This window comes from Adiantum capillus-veneris, chromosome 10 (assembly GCF_014529385.1).
Source record: "Adiantum capillus-veneris isolate H3 chromosome 10, ASM1452938v2, whole genome shotgun sequence".
NCBI classification, from domain to species: Eukaryota; Viridiplantae; Streptophyta; class Polypodiopsida; order Polypodiales; family Pteridaceae; genus Adiantum; species Adiantum capillus-veneris.
In genome coordinates this window covers 62,797,585-62,812,753 of record NC_140940.1, presented here as the reverse complement: position 1 = coordinate 62,812,753, position 15,169 = coordinate 62,797,585, and the positions used below count along the sequence as shown (strand labels likewise).

General features: G+C 41.3%; 1 pseudogene; it reads right to left on the bottom strand.

Moving 5' to 3' along the window:
* Positions 1-520: 520 nt before the first annotated feature.
* Positions 521-1,061, bottom strand: LOC147448946 (TPD1 protein homolog 1B-like; annotated as a pseudogene).
* Between the last annotated feature and the right edge of the window lie 14,108 nt (positions 1,062-15,169).

The following is a 15,169-nucleotide window of genomic DNA, read 5'->3' as shown; positions in this document are numbered from 1 at the left end:
AACAATACCCACTTTCTCATAGTACATAGTGTATATATTTGAGTGATTATTCCAAGGTATATCCAAGGGAAAACTAACACAAGAAGATTTAGAAATTTTCCCATGTAGGAAAACGGAGTCTTTTTCATCAGTGTTTTTCATACAATGCATAACATCATGAGCTTCTACTTGAGAAGGACCGCATACCTAGCTACGTACGATTAGGGGTAGGGGACCACCGGCCCCCCCAACGGGCCGGCGGTCCGTTGGCCCCAATCGTACCTAGCTGGGTATCTTGTGCCTCCCTCACACAATCTCATGATGTTGAGGTAAGTCACAAGGTGGGAACTATTGTGAGAATTTGTCCAATTTAACTTCTTGTGAATAACTAAAATGGATGAATTCCAAGCACTAGTGAGGCAACAGACGAAATGCGAGAAGTTCTTGAAGCAACAGCTTGTATACACTTCTCAATGATTCCAAATTTTGAGTGCGAAGTGAAAGGAATGCGTGCATTTGCTCCCAAGAGATCAACATTTTACTAACATGAGCCGAATGAATGAGTTGCTAATGACAAGCAGCACAGCATGGTGGTAGAGGCGACGGAGAGGGGGAATTCCACAGCGCTGACGTAGCGAAAGGTGACGCCCTCGCCCGGTGCCAGTGCACCACCAGCCTTCACAACCCGCTTGAACAGCGCCGGATTGACGAAACTGTCCGACCCAAACGCGCCGCACGAGACATGAATGTCACAAAAGGAGCAGCCATCGATACAGGTGTTGATTATCTGCACCAAGAATTCGGAGCGGCCTACGGGTCCCTGCAGCAGAACGATGTCCTCCTCTGCCTTGCACTGCGCTTGTACTGCAAGTAGCTTTCTACCGCCACCGTTTGTAGTCGTCGATGCAGAGACGGCGACATGGAGCTTTATGCGGCTGCAATATAGCGTTACCTACAACAGTCGCGTTATTGGCGACGAGAATCTGCAAATTAGGGCACAGAAACATTGCCACAAGCACCACATTAACCTAGAAGATGTTGCGGTGACGGCCTTCTGATGATCCTCGCCGCATCATGACCATAGCTCCTGATCTAATCGTGGCGTTTATACAAAAGCTCAACCAAATTTTCTATTGCAGTACTTATTTTGCCCTACAAACTGAGCTTCCATATATGTAGACCCGGCCAGAAATTATAATTTCCGGAACCTCACACGATTCTAGGGAACTTGGAGTATTTGGGCTAATTTTTATTATTTTTACACTATTTCCTCATAATGCAGGCCTCCGGAGTTATTCCTTTCACTCTTATTCTCAATCAACATTTTTGAACTTCAAAGCGCCATAGTTATAAATTGAGACACACTTTTCCCCAACACTAGACAGTCATAAAAGTGGATTTTTGTCCTTGAGAATTCAATTATTCAAGTGTCTGGGTTTCATTTGTGCACATTGTTAAGATCAGCACATTGTGTGTGTGTGTGTGTGTGTCTGAGAGAGAGAGAGAGAGAGAGAGAGAGAGAGAGAGAGAGAGAGAGAGAGAGAGAGAGAGAGAGAGATCTCGGCATGCTTGGGCCCACCACCTTATTGACATTGTGACAACCCTCTAACACCTTATGAATGTTGTTATGGCCCTAGCCGACTCTCATTGTTTACATTTCTCCAGTCCCATATACTCAATCTAAAGTGTGTAGATGCGAGAATCAATTTTCACTAACATGGTATGGTACAACCATACAAAAATCGGCATAAGTACAAAAAGGACTTGCATAGCTACTTATTAGAAGGCAAATAAATGATGCATGTGTGACCATTCGTGAGACATAGTCATTTCAAAAAGGTGCCAATGCATTTGCTTCGTGTGACTAAAAATTATTACCCATGTCCTATGTAACCTCGATGAGACTCATGAGTACTAAACCATTTGTGAAAAGGGATCTACATAGTGTGGCTAGTTTCTATTGGAGCAATGACACTACAAGAATGGAGGGAAAACCCAACCCATTGGTCAAGGGCATGAACACCCACTGGAAGCTCACATGTAACTTGATAAAAACTACAATATTTTAAAGAAAACCTCACAAAATCTCATTATGAGTACTTCAAAGTTCTAGATACTATCTAAAAAATCTTGAAGTGTAAGGCTTGTTGCTTCGTTGTCAATGTTTGGGAAAGAGTATGGTCTTTCTTCAAGAGACTCTAGGATCAAAAAGTGTGATTCGAAAAGGTTTAAGAACTTTCTCAAAATCCTTGAGTAGAAAGACAATCCCATCTCCCACCTTAGATGTATAATTGTGAAGAGTGTGTGCACGAGTGTGCGCCTGCTTGGTGTGGTGTGCGAGGAAGGAGAACATAGAAAGTTTTGGGTTGAGTTCTCAGTTAGGATTGAAATGCCTCATTATTTGTTATTGGAATGTATTACCAATAAATAGGGAGAAGGTTGGTACGGTCAGTGTAATGGATGTCCAACCAGTTTGCATAAACTCTAACAATCTTTCTCCCTTGAACGCTGACATGGCCCAAGAGGCCTATGTATGTACAGCTTGTACAACCGTAAAGCATCCAAGTGGTGTCACCCTAAACCCATTATCTCCATGCAATGTGAAGATTTATATGAGGGTAGGTGCTTTGTGAGATCATCCACAAGGTTGTCATCCATATGAACCTTGACTAGCTCCATGTACTTGGTACCCAATATGTTGTGTATCACATGATAATAGACTTCTATGTGTTTTGACTTAGAGTGAACAAGGGGTACTTCTCTAATGTAATCACACTCTAACTATCACAATGCAACACTAAGAGTCTTAGTAATGTGAAGATCTCCCACAAGGTGACGTAACCACACAGCTTCCTTGCTAACATCAGAAATTGCCACATACTTTGTCTCTGTGGTGGCGGAAGATGACATATAGTCCTAGGGACATGATCTGCATGACGACATGGTTACTCTAGGAAAAAGGAAAACATATGGAGAGGTGGATATTTGACTATCCATACAACCCACATAATCCACATCTATGTAACTCACAATGGATGCATTACTATTCCCAAATCATAAGCACTTGTCTATCATACCTTCCACATATCTCAAGATGTGCTTCATTGCTTCCCAATCCTTTTTGCATGCAGAATTTGAAAAAGGTTTCTTCTGCAAAGTTGTAGACCACATTGATAGGGGTGGCTTTATCGGGCTGTTTCTGCAAACTCGTGTCCAATTAGGAGGTAAATCGAAAACAAAAAGACAGAATTTGCTTTTTGGACATGCACGCAGTCCACGAACGATTACTCATAATCGGTGCAGAATTTGATAAAAGTTTCTTCTGCAAAGTTGTAGACCACATCGATTTCGATAATTAGGGTCAGGCCGTTTTTGTAAAATCATTTTCAATTAGGAGAAAAATAAAAAATAAAACCTGGAAGTTGCTTTTTAGACATGTACCCAGTGGGCGAACGATTACTCAAAATCGGTGCAAATTTGGAAAATTTTTCTTTTGCAATGTTTTAGACCACATCAATTCCGGTGCCTTGCGTGGACTTAAGGGCAGCACATACATCCAAAGCTCTGTGTTGTATCTTTGTAGCACCTCCTTAAATGTCCATGCAAATGGTGCTTTCTTGATAAGCAACTCTGTTATCTTTTGGTAATGCCGGATTTCAGCGAATGCTCTACAAAAGCATCGTGATTTTCGAGGTTGGCGTTGTGGGGGGCTTTGAGCTCCTTGTGGATTTTCTCTTTGTGGCTTCTTGTAGAATCACATCATTGGTCTTTGGATTCTTCTTTGCAGTTTTTTTGGTCCTTGGCATCTAGAAAGTGCGTTTGGGAGGCTTCCTTGCTAGAGCTTGTGGTATTCAGTCCGGGAGGGAGTGTTTTGTTTTTGTGATAGGGGGGTTTTTCCTCTCGATATAGGGTGGACATATAAGTGTGGGTTCACATAGTGGAAAAGAGCTGCTTAAAGCACGAATAAACAACCTTCTGAATTACAAAGTCACATGAAAGTAGAGAACTATTAAAACACACAGAGCTAAATGTCTACTTGAAAATTTTCATAAACAATCAAACAATGTCTACGCAAATTCCAAGTACATTTACTAACTCCTGGCTTAGACGTTTCCCACCGTGGCCTTGATGCTTGCCACTTTGCATGCCATACTGGACCTTGTGAGGATCACTAGTACTATAAGGAACGAGCATGGGCTACTCAGCGGGCTTCTTTTGCTAAGCAGGATGACCTTGCACGTTCAATCCACACTTTGCGTCCAAAGGTGGTATGGTAAACTCAATTTGACATTTCCTGAAGATAGAATGAGCACACTAAACCCCCTCCATGTCTTGTATTCTTGAAGTAGACACCCCTAGCACAATAGTGTGACTTCTCCATACCTTGCGTGCTCCAAATATCCAATGAACCATACATCTTCATAAAGTATGCACCATGTGCATAGAGGATGTGTTTCCCATAAAGACACAACACGTTGATGATCAAAACTAAAGCATAGGATAGAACAAGGCAGAATAGATAGCACTCACCATATAGTGTGTAATGTTTATTTCACCCCATCCAATGACGACCGCCTTTGTGAACTCCACCACCAAATTTTGGATATCTTGTTGTTGCTCATTGGTTGTGATTGCAAGCCGAAGTATCTTCATCATCTTGTCAAATACCGCCCAAACATGTTGTCGGCTAAGCATAACACGCATTTCTATCATTGTCCATTGTATACTTGCAAGGATCCTTCCACAACTCCAATCCACCCTCAGGTTGATGTTCCGGCATGGACACTACTTTCCTTGGTCCAAACCCTCTTCAAAAAGTGCCTTGCCTTTAGTCTACTCATGGACACTGGTTGGGCCACTTGCTGAGTGCTTGCATTGTTCTTCTACGCAACAATGGACGTATTGGTCCCATGACAATCTATTGAATTTAACCGCCCTTCTACTTTTGACATAGCATCAAGCGACCTCTCTGCAGACTTCATTATAAAGACATAATCAAATAGGAAGCTTTAATAAACGATCAAAGATGCGCATGAAAGCATGAAATGTGCACATCAGGAAGAGAATGGGGTCTAGGAGTGCTTCTTTATTTTGTAGTTTAAGGGAGTCAAACCTTTAGTATCAAGAAAGCAATCAAAGCACAACTTTTGAATTCAAACACGCAAAATGAAAAGTATATATAAATTCATTTTTTTTTCCAAAATCAAATTTAAAATCTAGTGGGCAAAACCATATCATGTAACATATCTACGGAAAGAGCTTGGCGTGTAGATTACAGATTGGATATAATCTCCGCTCAAATTGGAGATCATATATAGGAGTTATGGAAGGCGAAAAACCATAAAGTTATCCACCTTATTTTTTGCGGAGAAAAGTGCATCCTTTGACCACTCTTACACCTCTCTTGCACACCCACCATCCTTGCACACATGCCATGCATCTATTTAAATGTTAATCACCTCCATAATCTCATGGAAAATAAAGAGGCCCTCCTATACCCCATCCTCTTCCTAATGAAAAATGCACATTTTTGAAAGGGAAGTTAATTATAGAGTTCCATTCACTGTTTTTTATGGCACGATTGGACTCCCCTAGCATAGGACATCATAGCACCAAATTCTCCCACACACATGTAATTTGTGAATTTTCCTCTTCCTCTATTTCATCGACCATTGCAATTTTGTGTGCATTTCCCTTATAGCCCATAATGCAGAATGGACAAGGATATAGAGCTCCAGCCCATTATTTGCACCTTAGAATGTACTTGATTGTTTTCAAATCGCCATCTAAGTGCCAATAAACTTCAAACTCCCCCATGTCATCTACTTGGAGTTTTTCCCTAGCTAGCTGTGCCTTAATGACATCTGTTATCCACGAAACGTGTTCAAAAATCCAAGCAAGCACTCCGTGGGTCTCCTTGGGAACCTCAATAGCACCAAGCCACCAAATTTCTTTCTCCCACTGCACACACTGAAAAAAGGTGCACAATCCTCGTTCATAGTTGTACACTTTTCTCAAAATAATACCTTATTCATGAGAGTAGTACTCATCCTTTCTAGTATTCGTTTCTTCACAATTTAACACTTGTCTAGATTGAGCACAAACACCAACTTTGAACCTATCAGTGGAAATGTCCAAAAAAACATATAGTTTCAAAAAAAGAAGACTATGCATTACTATAGCCTCACCATTAGGTGTACACCATAAAAATGTATCATTGGCATTCGAAGATATCTCAAATCAACCAAAATACTATTTGACATTGAGTAAGGAAATCCCTTATCCACTCTCTTTGCACCTATGCTTGCATTGGTACGTTTTTCTTACTCCTTTTGACTACTTGGTAAAGAGGGATAGAGGCATCATCTCCTTTGTGTGCAGGTAGCCTCCAATTTGAAAGTATAGATCCTTGTTTGAGGCCTTCTTAGAAATATTGAGCATAAGTGGTATAGGAAAAGTATTCTCAGTAATTTGTCTTTCTCTTATAGCATCCTTAATGCGACCATATAAGGCAATGTAGCCCTTAGTACTAATTCCCACTTCATCACAAGCCTTCTGTACATCAACATCGCTCTCAAGATTTTAAAACTTTTGCATCACTTCCTTTGTGACATCATTGTTAAAATGTGCTTCATTTGGTGCTCGTAGAAGGCCTACGACATCCAATTTCTTGAGGCACAAACTCAATAAATGGATGTGATCCTCTTGGTTGTGAAGACCACACAGCTCTTGGACAAAATTCCTACAAGAATTGATAAAAACATTACCACAAAGGCAACTTAAAGCACAAATGGGAGCGTAGCAAAATGTACCTTGTAGCTATAATCCTTCTTTTTTTAGCACCACCTTTGGGGGCTAAAGTCTCTATCGCATTGAAGATTCTCTAACATTCCCTTGAACCTAAGGGCGTATTTTTAAGATGCACCATCTTATCTTCAAGATTTTCAATCTAAGCACCCTTCCCTCTATCTATAGCTTAAGATTTTTCACTTCCTCTGCATGAACGATCCTTTTGTGCAATTCGCTAGTGGTATGCGAAAGAATTTGACATTGATGCAAAGAACATTGTGCGCTATCAGCTCCAACAGTCAACAATCGCTTGCAGTATCAAAGAATACCTTGCTCCCCTCTATCTACATATTGTAAGAATGAAGGAAGGTTATTAAATGCTGGATACACATTGATGGCTGGATCACTAGGGTAGAGGCAGCCATGCACTCAAAGGTCCACATTGGTGTGACTTAAGACCATATTAGGTATTTTGGTAAAAATCTCACATTATGGGAATCTCCAAATCGACTAAATTCATGTAATTTGGGAATTTTCCACTTAAAGTGGGAAAAATTGAGGTGTGTGGTTAGTAAACAAAGTGAAAATCTCATAGGATTGTGGTGTTGATAAAGACCAAAAGTCAAGAGGATGTACAACACATGAATTTGAATAATAACTACTAAAACAAAGGAAGATACAAAAAAGATTTTGTTTTCAAATTCACTAGTATAGTTACAATAGAAGCTCCACATAATTCTACTCCACATTTGATACCATATCCGAACTTTGATCCAAGTGTGGTTGATGTGCACGAGTGAGACCTTCTTTGGCTTTTAGAGCATGCCTTTCTGGAATCTTTATTCTAGAAAATGGTCCTTCTTTGTTGGGTCTCCAGGACCAAAAAATTGCATCTACAGTTTCCCACACTTGTGGTTCCTTATAGTTGACAGCCCAATAACCCTTCCACCAATTATTGTAAGCTTGAGTATCTGTCATCCCACTTTTTCTCACGCAAGGTGCCCAATATTGAATCAAGAATTTTCTGATGTTTGGTGATGTAGGCTCATTATCAATGTCAGATAAATCCATTGCAAGCCACACTGGATAGATTTCTATGTCACTCGGAACAAGCATAATAAAGTCACCTTGGTGCACATCAAACATAGGGTCAAACTCTTCCCTTGGCCTATCTCATTGAGGCCCACAAAAATGATCGTTCAACTCTTCAAGGCCTAGGAATCTTTCTGCTCCTTGTTGCAAATTCATTGTAGTGCTTTGTAGGTGAGAATATTCTTGACTTTTTGGCCAAAACATTTCATACAAGACTCCCTCTGATATGATTGCTTTTCCAATCTCTTCAATTACCTTACTCCAATAATCTATCACACTGGTCTATAATATCGTGGAATACTTGAACCATTCCCTAAATTGTTCCTAACTTTTATATAGTTCTTTAGCCCCAAAATGACTTCTTTGTGGGCCTTGACATACTCCGCCATTGGTACTACAGGTGGATCTCCATGTGGTAACATTGGCTTGCCTACTGTATCTGTTTTCCAAAGGTGAATACTTCCACTCCAACTTGATACACCTACATGTGCCTTATATTGCATCATTGGTGTCTCATCCTGCATAAAGAACCTGAACTAAAGCGGTTTGGAATATCCAACAAGTATGTCTTGTCCATCACAATATTGATTGGAATCGGGGATCTTTGTGAGAGAAAATGAAGCTCGAGATGAAGATGATCTCGTTCGTAATGTATCCATCAAATGTGGCAAAGTATAGGTATGTGTAACTCTCAACTTCTCTGAAAACCTACTAAACATGGTGTCTATGTCCTCATGTGTATGCCCAACCATTAAAAATCCCAGCTGGATGGTTTTGAAAACACCCCTTGCAACAAGCATTGACAAATAGGCAAATAAGTATCGATTTTTGTTTTCCCCTGCATAATTATCCAATTGTAGCAACAAGTTCTCTGGCAACCTGCGAATTGTTGACCCCAATTCCTCTTCTGCAATTTTTGATGACTCCACAATGGGCTCTTTTCCATCACTCAAGTTATGGTAGTCCAAAGCATCCCTTGAGTTCAAAGCATGTAGTAGTGAAACATTGCTCCTTGGAAGTCCATTTGTTACTAGATCACCAAGAGGATGCTTATCTATCCTCTCTAGGTTATGTAAACAATTAGCAATTGAGCCAATTGTAAGACTTGGATCAGCTGGCCACAAACCATTCAAGACAAGTGTCCGTAATGACCTTCTCCATGTCCATGAGTGATCATGCCAATCAATGCCACCTGTAGATTATATCATGAATCCACACCCTTAGGAACAATGCGTAATCTAGGAATGGAAGTCTTCTTTTGATCCATCTTATCATGGATTATGCATACATATTTTTGTGGTTGAGTTTCTGAATACCTGCGCCATGCATAATATAGGCTTCTGCAACTCTTTTGTTGTGCCATGTGAACTTCTCTCTCCCTCAAGAGAAGAGCTCTCTCTTCAATAGAAGGTTTATCTTATAACCTTGCTTTGATTGAGCTACAAATATTGCACTTAGAGAACTCACTTGTCTTTGTTAAAGTGACATGTGGTTACTCTTTGTTCCAAATTCTACCAAAAGAAGATTGGGATAGATTCTTCTCATAGCCCATTTGTGTTACCATATACATGTGCTAGTGATGTGTGTGAACACACTAGGACCACCGGGGCATTTTTTCCCTCTTTAGGAGGTTTTTCCCCCCGTGCATTATATATACGCCCATCACTCTAGGGCTATCTATCTTTCCATTGCACACTAAGTAACACACTCTCTATTGTGTGCCTTGAGCTTCCTTCGTCTTCTCCAAGCTGTGTGCGTTTCTCTGCAACCCTAATTCCAACAATTGGTATCAGAGCAGGTCACAACCTCCCCGGCTTAGTCGCCAGCTACTCCAGCACACGCCTGCTCACTTTCTCCGATTTCCGTGAGCTTTCGCAAGTGTGCACAGGTCGACAAAAATTTTGGGCAAGCTAGAAGAGCTTGGTCTGCTCATAATTTTGATTTGGGCTCATTTCGGCCTCCGTTTCCACTACAGGCAGTACTGCACAGGCTATTTCATCATTTTGTGCAGAATTTCTGTCAGTGCCGTTTTCAGCATAACAGGTGCCTTATAGTCTTCTACGGTTTGTGCTATATAGCACAGGTTGTTCCCTTTCCGTTTCTCCTATTTTTGGGCAGTTTTCACATTAGGTGCAGCATTTACCATGGCTGACAACAACAACACAGATGTGTTCAAGATGTTTGTTGTTGAGGATAGGTTGGATGGGGACAACTACCCTATGTGGGCTTATATGATGCAACATGTTCTTGTGTCAAAGGGTGTCTGGAACATTGTGCAGGGCATTGATGTACGTCCTGGTTCTGAGGATGTAGGCGATGTTGAGGATGTTGCAGGTCTTGCTGCAAGGATTGCAGCTGTTAGAGTTGTTTTGCCTACGACAGAACAAGCTCGTTGGGATGTTAAGGATGCGCAGGCTCATGCATTGATTGCGTTGTCTATGAAGCGCACCATTGTTCCTCACATCCGTTCAGCAAAATCTACAAAACAGGCTTGGGATATTTTAGCAAGTCTTTATGCAAGCCGCAATGAGGCTAAAATTGCTTTGCTACGTAAAGAGATGGAGTCGAAGATTATGCATGAGGAGGATGATATGGACACTTTCCTTGCTAGTTTCAAGGATATCAATGAGCAGCTTATTTCTGCAGGTGAAGTCATTTCAGACAGTTCCCTTGTGCAGACTGTTCTTGATGCCTTACCAGATTCCTACTAGACTTTTGCTAGTACTTGGAGACTGATGACCCAATAAAATCCAGAAGTTGTCAAGTTTGATGCATTATGCACATTGCTGTTGCAAGAGTCACTGTCCAGAAAAAACAGGACTAGACAGCATGCAGTTGAACAGGCTTTTATTGCTTCTCAAAGAAAGGGTGGTAACAGCAATGTAGCCACTTCTTATGGTTCTGCTGCGAGTGGCAAAAATTATGTTCCTAATGCTTTTGCTGGCAGTACTTCGTCTGGAAACTCTCGTGATAAGGACAAAAAGAAGATGCATTGCCATTATTGTAAAGCCAATGATAACTTGATCAAGTCGTGTCCTAAGTTGAAGGCCAAAGAGGCTAAGAAGAAAGAGGGTGGTTCCAATGCAAATGCTGGTTCCACTACAAATGCATCCATTGTTGAGTCTTCTGTGAAAGGAGACTGTGTTGTTGATGTTGATGTAGAATGGGTTTTCAGTGCAGAGTGCACTTACAATCCTGCTGTCCATGATGCATGCTTGTCAGTTGCTGCAGATTCACATGTGTGGTATTTCGACAGTGGTGCTACAAAGCACATTACCTCACATCGTGAATTGTTTACCTCTCTCGAGTCTGTCCCTCATGGGAATTCAGCCACTTGTGCCAACAATGCCTCTTATCCAGTTCAGGGAGTTGGAAAGATTGTGCTCACTGCTGCTAATGGCAGTTCCTTCACACTCGTTGATGCACTTTATGTACCTGGGATCAAGAAGAATCTCTTGTCTATATCCCCACTTGCTAGGCTTATTCTTGTAGTCAAATTTATGGATGATAGATGTACAGTTCATGATCTCAATTTTGGTGATGAAATTGTTGCATCTGGGCTTTTGTGTCGTGGGCTGTATAATATCACTTTGTATGACAAGTGTGGACAAAACTTTGCAAATGCTGTTGCAGATTCAAGGGCTATTTTAGATGCAAAACTTTGGTATGCACGTTTTGGTCATCTGAATTTTGCCAGTTTGCTGCGTTTGCAAAAATCTGATATGGTTGCTTCTTTGCCACCTCTTGAAGCACCTGTCAAACATGTTTTTGAAGGCAGTATTTTGGGTAAGATGCATGCAGCGTTCTAAATTTCCAAAGGATGGTTCAGTTCGGGCCACATGCAGGTTGCAGCTTGTGCATAGTGATGTTTGTGGGCCCATGCAAACTTCGTCCTTGGGCAATTACCTGTACTTTGTGACTTTCATTGATGATTACTCCAGGCATGCATGGGTATTTCCGCTTAAAGCGAAGTCCGAAGTTTTTATGTGCTTCAAAAAATTTCTGGCTATGGCTGAAAATGTCTCGAAATGTACTATGGGCATCCTCCGTTCCGATCGAGGGGGGGAGTATATGTCTCATGAATTTAATGCATTTCTTGCTAGTCGTGGGATAAAACACCAATGTAAAGTGCCTTATACACCTCAGAAAAATGGTGTTGCTGAGAGGAAAAACAGGTCACCGACGGAAATGGCACTATGTATGGTCAAAAGTCACCCTTTACCGCATTCTTTTTGGCTTGAGGCCATCATGTGTGCCACTTATGTACTTAACAGGTGTCCTACGAAAGCTTTGCAGTCTATTAATCCATATGAAGCATGGCATGATAGAAAGCCTTCTATTGAGCACATGCATGTTTTTGGTTGTTTGGCATATGCTTTGGTGCCACAAGTGCAGCGCAGAAAATTGGATGATAAGGCTGTCAAATGTATTTTTGTTGGTTACAGTGCTGAAAGCAAAGGTTACAGGTTGTATCATCTGCAAACAAAATTTAAACGTTTTTTGGTTTCACTGGATGTAGTGTTTGTGGAAGATTCTGTTCAGCCCTTGCTGTCATGTATTAGAGACAGTAATGTAAGCTCATAGGACATTTATGACACTTTGTTGCCTCTTTTCAGTGGTGGAAATACGAATTTAAGTTCCAATGAGGCAAATGTACAGCCTATGGGGGTTTCTGAAAATATCGTAGATCAGCCTATTACTGATGCAGATGTACATGATGTACTTGATGAGGAAAGGGTTGAAAATGAGCAGGCTAGAGGTATGCTAAAATGGTTGGTGCACACTTTGCGTGACAGTAAATTGGATGCACCTTTGTCTAGTCGTACTCATTCAGGCTCTCGCCATTCATCTTATGCATTAGATTGTTATGCTTTGGTTGTGTCTAGCTTACATGATGTTGAGGAGCCTCTGACTTTTGATGAAGCACAAAATTCAGAAAATTGGATGGCTGCCATGCAATCAGAATATGATGCACTTATAGAAAATGACACATGGACTTTATGTGATTTGCCTCCAGGCAAAAAGGCCATTGGTACAAAGTGGGTTTACAAGTTGAAACGCAAGCCGGACGGTGGGATCGATCGCCATAAGGCTCGACTTGTTGCAAAGGGTTATGCACAGCAAAAAGGCATAGATTATGAAGAGAATTTTTCTCCCACTTGTCGTATGACTACTGTGCGTTTTCTATGTGCATTGGCAGCTCATTTTGGTTGGGATGTACATCAATCAGACATTGTTACTGCTTTCTTGAATGGTGACATATTTGAGGAAGTTTATGTAACGCAGCCTCGCGGTTTTGTCATAAAAGGACAAGAGGACAAAGTGTGCAAATGTAACAAGGCTTTGTATGGGTTGAAGCAATCTCCTCGTGCTTGGTATGAGAAAGGTGACACTCATTTGGTCAAACAAGGCTTTCGTAACAGTCCAACAGAAAGCACATTGTATGTAAAGCATGAGGGTGATGTATTTCTCATCGTGGTTCTTTATGTTGATGATTTGCTGATCACTGGACCAAATGAGAGACATATTGCTGAATTTCAGGCTGATCTGAATGCTACTTTCAAGATGAAAGATTTGGGGCTGTTGCATCATTATTTGGGTATACAGTTTAAGCAGTGTGATGGTGGTATTGCCTTGTGTCAGAAAAGTTACATAGAGACATTGCTATGTAAGTTTGGACTTGAGGATTGCAAACCTATTGCCACTCCCATGGAAACACGTTTGAAGTTGAGTCTACATGATGCTGGTGATCCTGCTGATGTCACTCTTTACCAAACTGTTGTTGGCTGCCTCATTTATGTATGCAACACGAGGCCGGATATTCAGTTTGCAGTCTCACAGGTCAACAAGATTTATACATAGCCCAGGGTCTAAGAATTGGCAGGATGTCAAGAGGATTTTCCGCTACCTTAGTGGCACTTTACATCTTGGCTTGTTTTATCCCAAGGGGGGATCATTGTCACCAGACTTGCATGCTTTTTCGGACTCAGATTGGGCTGGTTGTTTTGACACGCGAGTGTCCACAAGTGGTTTTTGTTTCATGCTTGGCAGTTCATGTATATCATTGTTGAGCAAGAAGCAACCTACTGTGGCCACTTCGAGTTGTGAGGCTGAGTACAGGGCAGTCTTCACAGCTACGGTTGAGTGTGTATGGATTAGAAACCTTATGGCTGATTTGGGTGTTGGACAGGACACTGCCAACACTATCTACACTAACAGTCAGAGCGCATTGGCAGTTGCAAGGAGCCCAATTTTTCATGCTTGCACAAAGCACATTGAGGTGCATTCCACTATGTCAGGGAGAGGCTCTCACCAGGAGAGATCAGCTTGGGTTATGTGCCAACACAGGACAACCTTGCAGATCTTTTCACAAAGGCATTGTCTCGTGAGAAGCATGAAGCTTTCCGCAAAGCTTTGGGCTTACTCCCCTTTGTGGACTGATCCTATCCTCACGGCATGGCACTTCCTTTTACTCATGTGCCAGCTCTCGTTCACTGCATCACTCCAAGGGGGATTTGTTACCATATACATGTGGTAGTGATGTGTGTGAACACACTAGGACCGCCAGGGCATTTTTTCCCTCTTTAGAAGGTTTTTTCCCCCGTGCATTATATATACGCCCATCACTCTAGGGCTATCTATATTTCCGTTGCACACTAAGTAATGAGCTTCCTTCTCCAAGCTGTGTGCGTTTCTCTGCAACCCTAATTCTAGCAATTTGGTCAAGTGTCATGTTGGTTTCACATAAACTATCCACTTGTTTGTATGTTGAATGAATCAACAATGGAGTCTCTCTTGAGCCATCTAGCATTGTTCTACTTCTATGTGGCATCTTCTCAGAGTTGTTTTCCACAAACTCATTTAGTAGTGCTCTTGCTAAACTAGTATGTTGAAGTCCCCTTCTCAATGTACATGTGTTCCCATGTACATATTGGCGCACACCATTTTCAAAGTTCTGCTTGTATCGATAAAATGATGTCTTTGGTATTCCATGTAGCTCATACCATGCTCTACAACAAACAATACAGCCATTTAGCCTGAATTGGTATCGTGACTTCTCATCTTTCTGATAACATATAGAAAGAACATCATAAACATAATTAGTGCGTGATTTTTGAGACTCTCCCCAAAATTGTTGTCGTAACCTTGTCACCATATCACGATCTGCAAAATGGCAACATTTTTGTGCACAACAATCAATGCATGATACCCTTTGAATTGATTTTTTTGAAAGGTAAAAAGTGGAGCTGGTGCTGCTTTTGATTTTTGAGTCCTGTTCATGAAAGTGTATCGTCTCTTCCTTAACAAC